Source organism: Gymnodraco acuticeps, unplaced genomic scaffold (assembly GCF_902827175.1).
Source record: "Gymnodraco acuticeps unplaced genomic scaffold, fGymAcu1.1, whole genome shotgun sequence".
NCBI lineage: Eukaryota > Metazoa > Chordata > Actinopteri > Perciformes > Bathydraconidae > Gymnodraco > Gymnodraco acuticeps.
Window position 1 is genome coordinate 5,169,304 of NW_022990590.1, and position 14,470 is coordinate 5,183,773.

A 14,470-nucleotide genomic window follows, 5' to 3' on the forward strand; every position below is an offset into this window, starting at 1 on the left:
AGTTTTTGATACGCCTTGCTGCTGTTATTGATTTTCTTAGCATTTAATTAGCTGTTTATCATTCAGGGAAATGTATTTTGAGGCAATTTCAAGCAGCTGTGTGATTAATACATAATTTGCACTACAATGCGGCCAGGCAAAGTAATAGAATGTACTATTTTAAAATGCATAGATGTGACAGGTTTTCTGTTTTAGTGCTATAGCTTGCAATAACTTGAGGTCTCAAGGTTTTATTAGAGGGAAACGGTTTGTAGAGTGGCTTAGACAGGCCGGGGAGTGTTACGATTCGTAGACACAGCGTACCTCCCTATCTCTCATCAATATCCAACTAAGGCTCCAGTGGGGACCTTGTTCCCTGAGTGTGCCTCTCCACCTATGTTTCTTACTCTCTTACTTGCCACCCTTTGCCCTCAACCTATTCTAAGGGAGTGCTTGTTCTTCCGTCTCGCTGTCTGTGTCTGTGTATTCTCTTGTTCCGATTAACCCAGCCAAATCTTGTTTCTTGTTTTGTATCTATATCTACGCCGGTATCCGGAGTCGAGGCTGATCCTCTTGCTGTGGTCCAGTGTCCTGGATCCTCTATCCTGAGTTCTGGATTAAGTCGTGGACTTCGGGTCGTGGCTGAACCTGTCTCTGCGGTCCTGCCTTGGGTCTCGCCATGCTGCTTCCCTGATGGCTTCCACAGGATTGTAGCTGACATCCTCGTAGATTCATCTTCTTATTACAGACACATGCATTTCCTAACATTCGGTCTATATGCTGTAAAATGTATTATCTCTTCGATTTACACACGGCATCTATTGCATGTCTGTCCGTCCTGGGAGAGGGATCCCTCCTCTGTTGCTCTCCCTGAGGTTTCTCCCATGTTCCCTTAAACTGTGGGTTTTCTCTGGAAGTTTTTCCTTGTACGATGTGAGGGTCTAAGGATAGAGGGTGTCGTTTTTTCTCATACTGATATTCTGAACAATCTGTGCTGTTGTATTTAATGTAAAGTGTCTCTACTGTAGGCTATTTTTATTATATGTACAGCACTTTGGCTCGACCAAAAATCGTTTAGAAATGTGCTATATAAATAAAACTTGATTTGATTTTGATTTGATTTGATAACACACTGTAATATGTCTTAATGCCTACACCGTGTATTAAAGGTCTGATGAAATATATACCCATTATCAAATTCCGTACCTTTACTTGCACTTTGTGTATTAAAAGCTTAGGTGGGACCATGTCATATTTTCACAAGTCGCATGTAAGTGGTTCGAAGTCTGTCCAAAATGTGTCAGTGCATGTGACACACAAGTACATAATCACCTGTGGCAACCGTTTAAAGAGCTATTTGCTTAATAGATTATATATCCTGGGAAAAAAAGTAAGACCGGACAACGTTCTTGAAAACAAAAAGCGATATAACAACAAAGAAGAACAACAAGTCAAAAACTTGTTAATGGGGCACATCCCCCTAACACTATTGATGCTGTAACACAGATTTACGGTGCACAGAGGCGGAGGTCTCAGCGGACAGACGAGACAGCTGCTGCCGCTTTCATCAGCCCTTAATGCAGGCCCTAATCCAGTGTTAATTTCGTCAACGAAAACTATGACGACATTTTTTCGTCAACTACCTTTTTTACATGACTGAGACAATGACGAGCTAAAAATTGATTCTTGATAATACAAACTATGACGAAATGTATATATAGTTTTCGTTGGTGAGACGAGACGGGACTAAGGTGTTAATGGCGGACTATCGGACATTCAAAATGCAGGGTATTTTCCCCCAATTGTCCGTCTTGTCTGTCAAAATGCATCTTACGTTTTTAACTTGCAATATAATTATTTCCGCTCTCTTCACTCCAGAAGAGCGATATCCGTGGGTGTTTCTCAATGTCGAGGACGCTTCCTTGGTAGGACAAGTCTTCCGAGTCAGGTCCTTCAGAAGCTAGGCAAGAATCCTTCCTAGCATCGGAGAACCAAGAATGGAACAGGCTAACAGGTGTGCAGGCAGTGCTGTCCCTCCCTACAGGCCGATCATGCAGATAATTTACTACACCACTGAATATACTTACATTTAAATGTGCAAAGATTTGGGAAATTGGTCCGTGCGCAAAGCATTGTGGGGATTTTAAGACCGCGGAGGATACACATGTGCATCCTCGAAATTTCCCACAACGAAGGACTCCGGCCTCGGTAGAATTCCAAGGATCCTGGACATTGGAACAGTCCTTCGGCAGGACTCGATGACGTAGCATCCTTGAAATAATAGGCTCGTTTGAGATGAGCGAGACCGACGCAGACCTGCGCAATTGCGACCGCCGTCTTGCTAGTGCGTTGCATGATGGTTAGTAATTGTGTCCGACTTGTTCTGGAGGCTCGACTGCATGAGACGTTGAAATCTCGCGGGACAAAGACGCGAGCAGCCTTGAGAGTGAGGCGGAGCAGTGGTTGTTTCTCAATGTCGAGGAAGGCTCCTCCAGAGCCACTATTTCAAGGATGCTACGTTATCGAGTCCCGCCGAAGGACTGTTCCAATGTCCAGGATCCTTGGAATTCTACCGAGAATGGCGTCCTTCGTTGCGGGAAATTTCGAGGCTGCACATGTGTATCCTCCACGGTCTTAAAATCTCCACAATGCTAGAGAGGAGAGATACACAAACAATACTGCACATAACACCTATGAGATCGAACCACGCTTTGACAAAAATACATCACCTGAACACAGTATAACATTGGGGCGCATCCCCTGAGTGTCACCAAAACACACATTGTAACCTGCGTAGAAGGTCTAGACATGGGACAGAAAATGCTGAGAAGTTTCACAGGTGGGCTGGAAAGGTCTGCCACACCTTTAGCTGTTTAGGGCTGCAGTTCATCAACTCACCAACAGGCTGCAACTACTCTTCAATTAAGGCAGAAGTAGAGAAATGGGTCAGATGGAACATTTAAAACTCACTAACTAGTCTGAGCTCTGGTTTAAAGACTAAACACACATTGCAATGGCTTTGAAGCAGGTCATCAAATACAGCTTAAATAGAGAGTAATATCACCAGCCACTTCACTATCACAGGCAGACTCAGTTCCCAAGAGCAGGGCACTGGAGTGGGCAGACTTCGAGCCACAACAATCTTGCGGCACTATAACTGGTTGCTTGCCTTTCCTTTGGACTGCTTTAAAGCTGCCCCCTTCTGCTTCAGAACTACACACTCGGCAGCCAGGATCCAGACAAAAGAAACACAAGCTCTAAGTTGTACAACGCGACAGAGGAACACAACGACAAAAGGAATCGCGCTGAGCAAAAACCCTGAAATTCAAGAGTGGCAGCCTGCTGCAGGGTGGTTTCTTTTTAGTTGTTTAAATAAACCACAGTACCCTCTGGCTTACAGTTTTAAAATTCTTAGAGAATAATCAGTTCACAGACTGAGGCTATGTCATTGCACTATCTATCTAAAAGCATTCTTTGCTCTCTGGCAACATCCACATAAACCTTACCTGATGTTTTCTCAAGACATCAAAAACACTGTCTACAGGCTTCTGGCACTTACTTATGCGATCTTAGACTAGTGTCTGTAACCTTGACATAATTAAGAGTATCTTGCACAGGAAGAGATGAGAAAACCTCCTGAGCCTTAAAACTAACCTGCAGTGTAAATGTATTGTCCACACATTTTGTGGAAGGTGCAAAGCAGCAGCAATACACTAATAAGCACTAAAGTACTTGAACTAGATAAATGCTTTTTAATCTCGTCAAATGTGGCAGCAGAACCAGCTATAATTGTGTAAAAGGTATAAACTGAACTTGTCTGCAGTTCTAGCTGACACATCCAGTTATCCGCCTCCCACTTTTGAATTGAAGCTCCCTCCCGAGCTGGAATTTTTGCTCATGCTCCTCCTTTACCCACTGGAGACGAGCTAACCGCACTTTAAAGCTCACCTATTATATATTTGAACAATATATTATAGGGCCATATCTATGTCTCTGAAGTGTTTTGCTCAAAATACCAAACAGATCACCCATTGTAGCCCTGCCTCATACCCCTCTATTTCAGCCCTGTTACAAAAGTGCTGATTCTGGGTCCATAGCTTCAAATGTAACCCGAGCTGCTGCTGGCCACGCCCCCTTTGGAGCGCATGCAAGCAGTGAGCTCTGTGAAGAGAAGGCTGTCTGCTCTACCGGCAGATACTCAGCAAAATGCTGCCGTGATTAAACGCCATATTATGTTCCAAACAACATCAAGGATTATTCCTGAAACAGTATGGAGCTCAAACACTTTCTCTCTTGCGGGTTTACCACAAGGACAGTACCTTTTTTATATCCTGCTTCTTTACACATATTCTGTAGCATTAGCTCTGAGTGTTAGAGATGCTTGCTAATTTAAAAACAGACCATACTACTTCCAAAACACGTTGCACATGGTTTCTGATACAGCAACATTTCTGACAGGGGAAGATAGGTTGGGACGTGGTCGGAATGTTGCCAGCAGTTCAACGTAAAGCTGGCCCACACTTTAGTAATGTCGTCATGACCGAATCAAATCTGGATCAGCTCCATTGTACTCCGTTTTTTAGAGATGTGGGTAAGGAGGAAAAGAGAGAGGGTTGTATTTCTTTACACTTTGTGAGTCTCCTCACATATGTATGTATAAAATACATCAAAAAGTGCATTTTGCATATGAGGTGACCTAGGGTATCTAATTTAGAGGAGGCCATACTCAACACATACAACAGTCAAACAAGTTTGCAACACTAACGCCACTGCTTCAGCCTACCAGTCTAGATTATCAGCTTCTTATCACACAAACAAAGTCCCAATATCCTGCCTTACCGCAAACTAAACCTACCTGGCTAGGGCGACTTGATAAGCACACATAGTGGCCATACCCTGAAACGCCGAAATATAACTTAATCCTCGCCCAGTGGTACTACAAAAACAAAGATAAGCAAAACAGTTAAAGCCCGCAGGAAGGACTGATAAAGCCCAGTTAAACACATTCCTGTCTAAACTGAGGAAGTTGTTGACAACTAAATGATTTTGACAACGCTATACATCTAACTTCACTATACACCACATGGGCCACCGGAGACAAACACCAAGAGGTGAAAACAAATCAATTACTCAAATAATTGTATTTCACCATCCCGGGTGAGCCCCCAATTGTTAAAAAGGTCTACCTTGCTGTATAAGTCATCAGCAAACTCTATTTTATGATCTTTCTCTAACAAAAACTAGAAAACTATCACTTCATTTAGGTACGATCATGATAATCCCCTCGGGGATTAATAAAGGTTCATCTTATTTTATCTTATAAGACTTGTCATCAGCAGCTTGACTACTAATGACCGACTCACACACATGTGTGATTTTTCCTTTGAGAGACAATTACAATGATAATTGATTTAAATGCTAGGATCTTTACCAAATAATTAATTGGACTCCAATAGGGTGCCATGAATGAATGAAAGACTCAGGGATTAGTGTCCTTGGATTGAATAACCAAAGATGATAGAGTGTTACATCATGGGCAGGAAGAGCTGATATGACACATCAAAGGGCCAGCCAGTGGAAAAAGCCATAGCAACCAGTCTGGCTCACCATGACATTGACACTGAGGGCAAAGACACGGTGTGTGGTCTTTTAGAATGAATTATACGTTTGATAGTCGCGCCAAGGCTGGATAAATGGCCAAATGGCAATATGTAAGTGTACTCTTTTCTAGGACACACTTGTGATTAAAAGCAACAAATCCCAGTCCTCACATCGATTATTAGTGTGACCAGGTCACTTGAATAGACTCAGAATTTAGCTATTTCATTCATATAACACTAACGTCTGAATGTACAAGGTTGTATAATAGAGAGATGCCATCCTGAAAGAAAGGGCAGTCTCAAGTGGAAATAACTGTCCTCCTCTGTAAGACCTGCCACATCAGAAACATGTGTGAGAAGACGATAGTGTGCTCTCTGGCACCGAGAGGGGAGGAACATAATAATGTTTCAGAAAGTGAAGCTTTAGCACAGGTGAATGTTAGATATAAACTGTGTTTTAGCCATACTTTTTAATCTATTTTGCAACATCAACAACCTTAAAAAAACGATTTGGTTTCAGTTTGCAGTAAGAAAGGTTGCTGTTTGTCAACAAACCAATCCAGAATGTGTGTAACTGCGAGGCCACATAACCCATTAGTAATCAATCAATTTAAATTAATCCAAAAAGGCATGAGGGAAACTGATTCTAAAGATTATAGCACGGTTTTTAAATTGCTTGTGTTAACAAACTTAACCAACAAAAAAGTACCTGAAGCATGAATATTGCATAATACACAATAAAAACAATACTAAAATGTGCTCTAAATAGGAACGTTAGACATATTACACAGTTTGTGTAGGCTTCCCCCCACTGCAGCAATCACTGACTGATGGATTTGCACCAAATAATGGCATCATTATATTCTCACTGATCAGCATGAGTTGTGCAATTCTCTAAATGTTAAAGGGCAAACTTGTCATTCAAATTGTCCCATGTTGATAGCATATTTCAGATGTGTTAATTCAGGAGCATATTACTGTAACATTCCTGAGGCATACATGATTACACCTGGCTGCAGGAGTCATTTTAGAACTCATTCTGGAGAAGATATTGAAAGACATAAAAAAAGATCAGGGTTCTTAAAATCTGAAGTGTGAAAAATCTGTGGAGTGTTTGACAGAAGAAGAGTTGTTTCTTCTTCTGAGCTGTTCCTGACATTTAGAAAGAAAGGACCCAAGGAGTTTTCTTCTATGGCGATCTTTGCCAACGGATTTCCATGTGAGAAAGTGCTTTGGAACTAGCGGTGAATTTAAAGTGGTCAGGTAATATTGTGCTCTAATTATATTCAATACAGTACATCTTTCATTACTTCTGCTAAGGATGTTATGGGGTTATTTTTCTTAGTACAGACAATTTATGAATCAGACAACAAACAACATTATTGGTTAACACAATTAGAAAAAGAAACATTTGTGATCTATGAGTTGGTTTGTTTATCAGCAGCATTACTTCGGAACTACTGATCCATCATTAAAATGGTGAAAGGGAGTAGCATAGAACCCATACAAATGTGCAATGAACTCAAATTAGATGACATTTAACACACGTTTGTTTTTTTTGTTTTTCTAGAACATTGCGGGATAAGGCCTCGGCAGAGTCTAGTTTTCTCTACTGTGAAATTAACTGATAACATCAGCGGGGGAACATGCTAGACAGGTTTATTGTTTCCTTACCTCACCATTAGAATTGAGCATATTAGCATGCATTGACTCAAACACTCAACACAAAATACAGTTAAGCTTGAGTTCTGAAGATTTTAGTAAACCACATTGTGGGAAAATATGTACAATATAAGATGATGATGGCATTAGAAAGTCAAGAGATCTAACGTCTGAAGGTCTCAGTCAAGAGAACAAATGTCTGAAGGATTCATCCTGTGGAAGATTTAACCGCAATCCATCCAATAGTTGTTGAGCTATTTCAGTCTGGAACTAAAGTGTTGGACCAAGCAACATTTATATTAACATCATCATCATTGGTCCTATTTGGGGTGCAGCTCAATATAAGGATCAGATCAGTTTCTGGGCTTCAGAATTTCCAATAAGAAAAAGTGAACCCTCCAGCAGAGGTGGGAGAAGTCCCATCAGTCAGGATGGCCGACCACAAATCAACTGTCATCGACTACACAGGGAGTACGAATGCTTTCTTTGACATCGTTGATGGTATAGAGCCAGAATAAAGGTCAGGTATTCCAATTTAGTTTTGTTATTACAGCTCTTCGGTTTCCGCAGCTGTTCGCTCTCCCTTAAATGGCGTAAGCTCATTATCCCTTCCCGTCCAATTACAATGGACTTAAGAGGCTGCAGAGTGTGTACTGGCTTTGGACAGTCAAAGTGCCACGCTGCTAACCCACTGTGTTTTTTTTTAAAAAGGCACAAAAAAGCTCTGGGCATCATAGGCACATATGTAACAACATGAACTGAACCACGTATGTGCTAAGAGAAAGTCTTCTGCTTAGACTCCAACCCAACGTAGCAAGGCCAGAGTCCTTTAAAACATAGTAATCTGAGAGAAGAAGAAAACAGGAAGAGAGTGTGCTTAGGAAAAAAACGTAAGTCATTCCTTGAAGCCACGGCAATTAGCTAAAGGGGAAACATTTTCTCACACCTCCAGCTTTAGCATTTTAATTAATGTGGTCAACAAAACGTTTCTTCTTAAATCAATACTTTTCAGGATTTCTTTATATGATTTGTGTGTGTAATGGAAACTTGAGTAAACTACTGATGAATGTGTTATTGATAAGGGAAAAGCATTCATTTCTAGCTAAAATAATTGAGGCCTTAGGGTAATTCAGTCTTCATTCAATTTTTGTGTTAGGGTTGAGGAAAAAAAACATGAAAACACCAAAACAATGTTTTACAATACTTTCTTAATTCATACCCTACCTGTTGTTGCAGTAACCCTAACCCAATAACAGGTCAAGTTGTGTTTCATAACCTGTAGAATAGAGTGCAGTGTATTTAAGGTGATGCATTGTGGGAAAATCCCATTGAATGATAATGAGAAAGAGAATTAGAAAGAGAGACAAAGCTTCGCCTCCTGATAAATAATATTTATGATTTTCAAAATCGTTCTCTGGAACATCTTGTTCTTATTCACAGTCCAAGAATACGCACTGTAAGCTTCTGTGCACTTTTTTGTTGTTTATATACAGTACTTAATAACCTACTTTCCAGTTACTATGGTAACTCCATGCTCAGTGGAGAGATGTCTCCAAAAGAAAGAAAGAGAGATAATCGCTGCGCATGTGCTCAATTCAAATCGTGTGATTTGGTTGAACTGGATTTTTGTTCACTGTATGAATAAATGATTTGTAGTTAAAATTGTTGAATGGGGTTCTCTAAAAGCAATTAAAGCTTTGAACATGGTGAAGGTGAAAGCTTTGGTTTGTTTGTTTGTTAGAGGCAGGACAGAAATATTTGGTAAAAATGCAATATGCCATGCAAGCGGCTCTAAGAGGATATACTTAATGAAAATGGCGTCAATTTATATCATGTTAGCATGCTGACATTTGGGCACTAAAGATGGAGTGGGATAGGATGGAAAAAATGACCCGATGATGGTTAAACTCATGGAGGCATCATAACGATATTCAAGAGATCACCAAATCAAAGTAGCTTTTGTCTTTTGGGGGGATTAATTGTTTGCACCAAATATCTTGGCAATCCATCCAATACAAAACAATTACCAATATCTAGAGCCATGGGGCATTTGGCTAAACAAAGGCCAAGTTCCACGAAAAAAAGAAGTGTCACCTTTTTCGGCATTTTGATGTATATACAGTAGTTATAATGGAAATATGTGAGGAACTTGTGTATTATCTAAAAAGAGACGATAAAGAGGGCATGATCTAAGAAGGAAAACTTATACAAGATATTCGGACAAATACACCAAGAATTAATTGCATCCGGATGATAGCTCCATGAATATCAGATCAATTGTGATCACCACCTGCCTCCTCTCAAGCTCCTAATCACAAAAGATTTGGCAAAAATATAGTAAACAGTATGACAGCAAACATCCTCCCAGCAAAATGCTGCCGTGATTAAACGCCATATTATGTTCCAAACCACATCAAGGATTATTTCTGAAACAGTATGGAGCTCAAACGCTTTCTCTCTCGCGGGTTTACCACAAGGACAGTACCTTTTTTATATCCTGCTTCTTTACACATATTCTGTAGCATTAGCTCTGAGTGTTAGAGATGCTTGCTAATTTAAAAACAGAAGTGAGTGCAATTTGCCCTTTTTGGAGTCTGATTGCAATTATTCATGTTGAATGTTGCCTATGTGGCCACGAACACAGTAGGCAGAACAACAGAGAGCAAAATAAATTCAGTTTTTTCAGATCGCCAGGTATATGTTCTGACTCAACTAATGCACAGTGATTCCTCAAAACATCAAGCAAGGAATTTGAGGGTGAAAGAGAGAAACTTGGGATTTAATAACTAAGTGTTGGTGTGAGGCCCCATATAAATGTACTTCAGCAACCACACCGTCTGAAGCCATTCATAGTTTCACTCTAGCTGTACAGTATGTGGCTATCAGCGCTGAACTTGGTCAAATTGACTGTATAACATGAGGCTAATTTGCATAGAAAGGGACATTTTATTATGCATATTACCTCATTTAAAAACATGCAAACAGCACATAAAAGCACATGTCAATTGCTTGGCAGTGCGGTGAGTGGAGTATTCCTCACTTAGCTGGGGCTTGTTTCTTTTCTTTTCGTTTGTGCAGGTTTAGCGTGCAAAAAAAGCCATACAATCCTTTTAAAAATTCTCCACAGTGTGAGCCAGACCGGAGCAGCAAACCCTTTAGTCGAAGATTACAAAAATAAACGCTCAAGCAAAAGAAAGTGCTTATCGAATGATCAGACCAGCATCTGGAACACCCTCGTCCACCCCTTTTTAACATCAGACTCATGCTGAGATTGGGAAGCAGAAAAGAGAAAGGTGAAACAATTTCAATTGATGTGCTCACATGATAAACTGAGGTTTTATCGTTTAATGTGGATTGATCAAGAAAGTCCAGCTGCTCACATGGTTTCTATGGGGATCAGAGTAGCCAACCCGCTTTTATAATAATAATAATAATAATAATATTAGTAATAATACATTACATTAAATCATATTAAATAATTAAATGGAATAAAATAAAAATAGCTGAAAATAAAAAATATATTAAAATAATGATGTGCGTTTTTGTACTGTTTGCTTGGTCTACTCTCATCCTTCTCTTTATCAGAAATATGTGGCCCTACATAACCTCCCTTAGTATAACAACATGGTTGCACATTTATTGGAAAAAAGCAATATGTTTCTATCATCTTATGTTTGGTTGGTTTTGTTTGTTGTGTTCTGTCTAATATATTCTTTATTGTACATTATTTCTTTCTTTTTCTGTATCGAGTATCACTACTACATGTGCCTCTCTCACCAATAGCAATAAATAAAACAAAAATAAATAATACACACAAGCATAAAAAAGGATGTTCCTAATGTGTTTTAAGCTAAGTGTTTAAAAAAGCCCTCAACCATGATTCTAACAAGCATTTCTCATTTTTTAAGTGCATGTGTACATGTGTTGGTGTGCAAATCATTAGAGTCCTCGCCTCATGACGCTGCTTATAAAGTAAGGTGAAGTGGCCACTTATGGATGTAGAGGCTGATGGCAAATGGCTGCGACCTTGGCTACAGGGTATTGGGGAGATTGTTGTCAGTTGTAAAGCTGCAACCTTGTGTTCACATCAGAAAGCAAAAGTCCCATGATTGTATACAAGAAGATCGTTATCAGGTCTGCTTCTGCGGTAAAATGTCTCAACACTGAGCTCATGAATAACCCTTATTTGAACATTCCCGATGTATTTCCATGGAAACAGATCGTACTCGTACTTTCCAGAAAAAAACAACAGTAAATTACAAAAAGTAATTACATGCTTCAGCATCCTCTAAAAATTCACATTTTCCCACCAAGAACGTGTCAAACATTGTGTTCTTGTTATACTTTGATATATAATAGCTGTATATGGTATAAGGAAAGTTATGAAAGACCTAATATTTGTTTTCCCCATGTAAAGCTTTTTGAGCATCTTATTCATCATATTAGGTTTGATGTTAATAGACTAATGTGTCTCATTTTCTGACAGAATGTGTAACTAAGACCAACATTTAGAAAGGGAATTTATCTTTCCCTTTTCTTCGAAGTGATTTCTACTTCAGTGGCAACGTTTTTGTTCAACTGTTTAACAATATCCTATAGTAAATACAAGTCAATTTCATCCTCTGCTTTAATGTGTATATGAGGAGAGCTGAGAGGGTGGTTACTATATACAGTTAAGTAGCTCTCTTTATGCCGTTTTCATTCTGATATACTTTTATAATCATATGCTGTCAGATGTGGTTTCCAATGCTGAAGGACATTATTTGGTACAAAAGGTCACCAAGCTGTAAAAGTGTGGCTTTCTTGGCAAAAATACAAATCCATTGCTTGCATGGAAAACATAGTGAGTTTTGCAAAATGAGCACAATGCAACAGCTTCTCACAAAGATAAATAACTTGATTACTTTTTATTTCAACAATGTATATAAGAGAAATATTTTTAATTAAATGTGCATTTTCCTTATTTTGTCATCAAAGATGACATAGTAAGCTAATGTTCATGTTCACATCTGTATTTCATACCTTTACTGTGACATGTCTCCATGATTTGATCAAAAAGCTCCTTAGCCTATCATGTAACAATGTGCTGGAGTGCTAGCCAAGTGTGCGTGGGAGAGAAACTCCCTCTGGAGGGAACATAGGAATTTTAGTCTTTGCAGACCATTTACATGCACAAAAACCTATATAACACACTACAGGAGAGAGTCAACCCAAAAAAGCATTATAGGGATTCTTTAATAATTAATGAAAGTTTGCCGACAGAAAAATAGGTTACCTTTAAACAAAAATCCACTGGCTATTGGGAAGAAATGACGGCATGTAAATCAGATCCAGAATTATATATGTGTCTGTGTGTGTGCATAAATAGGACAATTGCATATGTACGCACCCACACGCATGCTTGTGAATGCCCAGTCACAATTACTTACAATCACAGCCATTTAGTCATGAATGTTTATATGAATGCATGTATGCTGAACTCTGTTCATGATGTCAGTGTTTCTAAATAAATATGTTTATGCTGGTTTAACAACTTTCACTTTAACCAGCCTGAAGAAGAGTGGGGCTTTCAGTCTTTTCACTCAACAAAGTGTATTGAAATAGTAGTGCACTACTATTGAAACAAACTAAGCCCTCTCTCAAGGGAATACAGAATTAAAGGGAAGCTTTTCAAATGTAGTGGAGCCTGACTCAATACCCATCTCTGTACTAGGATTTATATCATTAATATAAACTACAGCCCAATAATTTCCAGTGCTTTATGAAACAAGGACAGAATACAGTTAGCTTTACTAATACTTTAAAAAAGCTGTAGTTACAGGAAAAAAGCATGAAAAAAATACATATAGCTAATTTTCAACTAAGCTATCATTTTGTATTATTAATAGGCATGTATTTTATTTTGTTGTTACCACTATCCGGGTAGTTAGTAAAGCCACTGTTTAGTATGGTTGACATCGAGAGGGACTGTAGGTCAGTTTGACTCTCCATTTTTTGGGGGAGATGCAGAAACTTCCAAAAAATCGGATTCTGCTTCAATTTGAAGAAAGACACCTAAGGAGGCAGGGCCGGTTCTGACCAATTTTCTGCCCTAGGCGAGATTTTAGCAGGTGCCTGATAAGCCAACATCCCCCACTTTCATCACTTACAGCGCCCATCGTACAGGGCAAATGGAATGTGTAACCGGGGTGAAAAGGGTACCCCCCCCAAAGCAGTTAACCTAGGGGAAACACTGTATAGTATATTATAGTTTAGAGTATATGATATAGTATACTATAGTTTTGTACAGTAGCGTTGCATCGTATAGTGTAGTATGGAATAGTATAGCATAGTATAGAAAAATAAAATGTATGGTAATGTGGTATAGCATTATAGAAAACCTAGTATATTATAGTATAGTAAAACACGGCATAGTACAGTACAATATATTGTAGTATAATATGGTATAGTTCAGCATGGTATAGTTTAGTTTGGTATAGTCTAGTAAAGTATAGTATGTAACAATACAGGGTAGAGAGGCGTAGTAAGGTTTATTCTAGTAAGGTATAGTGTAGTAATTTAAATGTTATAGTATATTAAAGTATATAGAATACTTCAGTACAGTATAGCATGTTATGACTATACATCAAGCTCAACAACATGAAATCCTAAATTACTTAAAACAAACCAGAATTGACAGTGCTGTTCAACCATGAAAAACCAGAGAAAATGAGTCTTTGATAGCTTTCAACAACCACTTTAGATAAATAGCAGTTGCTCTGAGAGGAGAAACAACAATCAACACTAATCTCAAACTAATTGCCAGTAAAATATCGATACTCGGCAATGTGGAATGGATTTGGCCCAGTCTATTAAGTCCTGTAATCAGGGGGTGAGTCATGTACACAGTAGGCATCAAGAAGACTGTTGACTTTCTCTGATGTTGCCTATTATTACATAAGGGTTTCTTGTATTTATTAATTTACATATTTGTCATGGTATGATTATCTGTGGGGTGTGTACACAGTGCTGCAAGACACAGCCCAAGAAGTGACTCTCCCCTTCCGACGTCATTCCTGATAGACTTCCAGTTTCAGTTAAAAAAATCCTTGATCAATGTCTTAAGTGTTTAAATCAGACATAATTGTTAACTGTAAAATATTACATTCATCTGTTGTCACGTTCCAGTGAACAGATTAGAAATAACGCTTCATTTTTGTACTTTTTTGCAATATTTGTACGAATTCTTT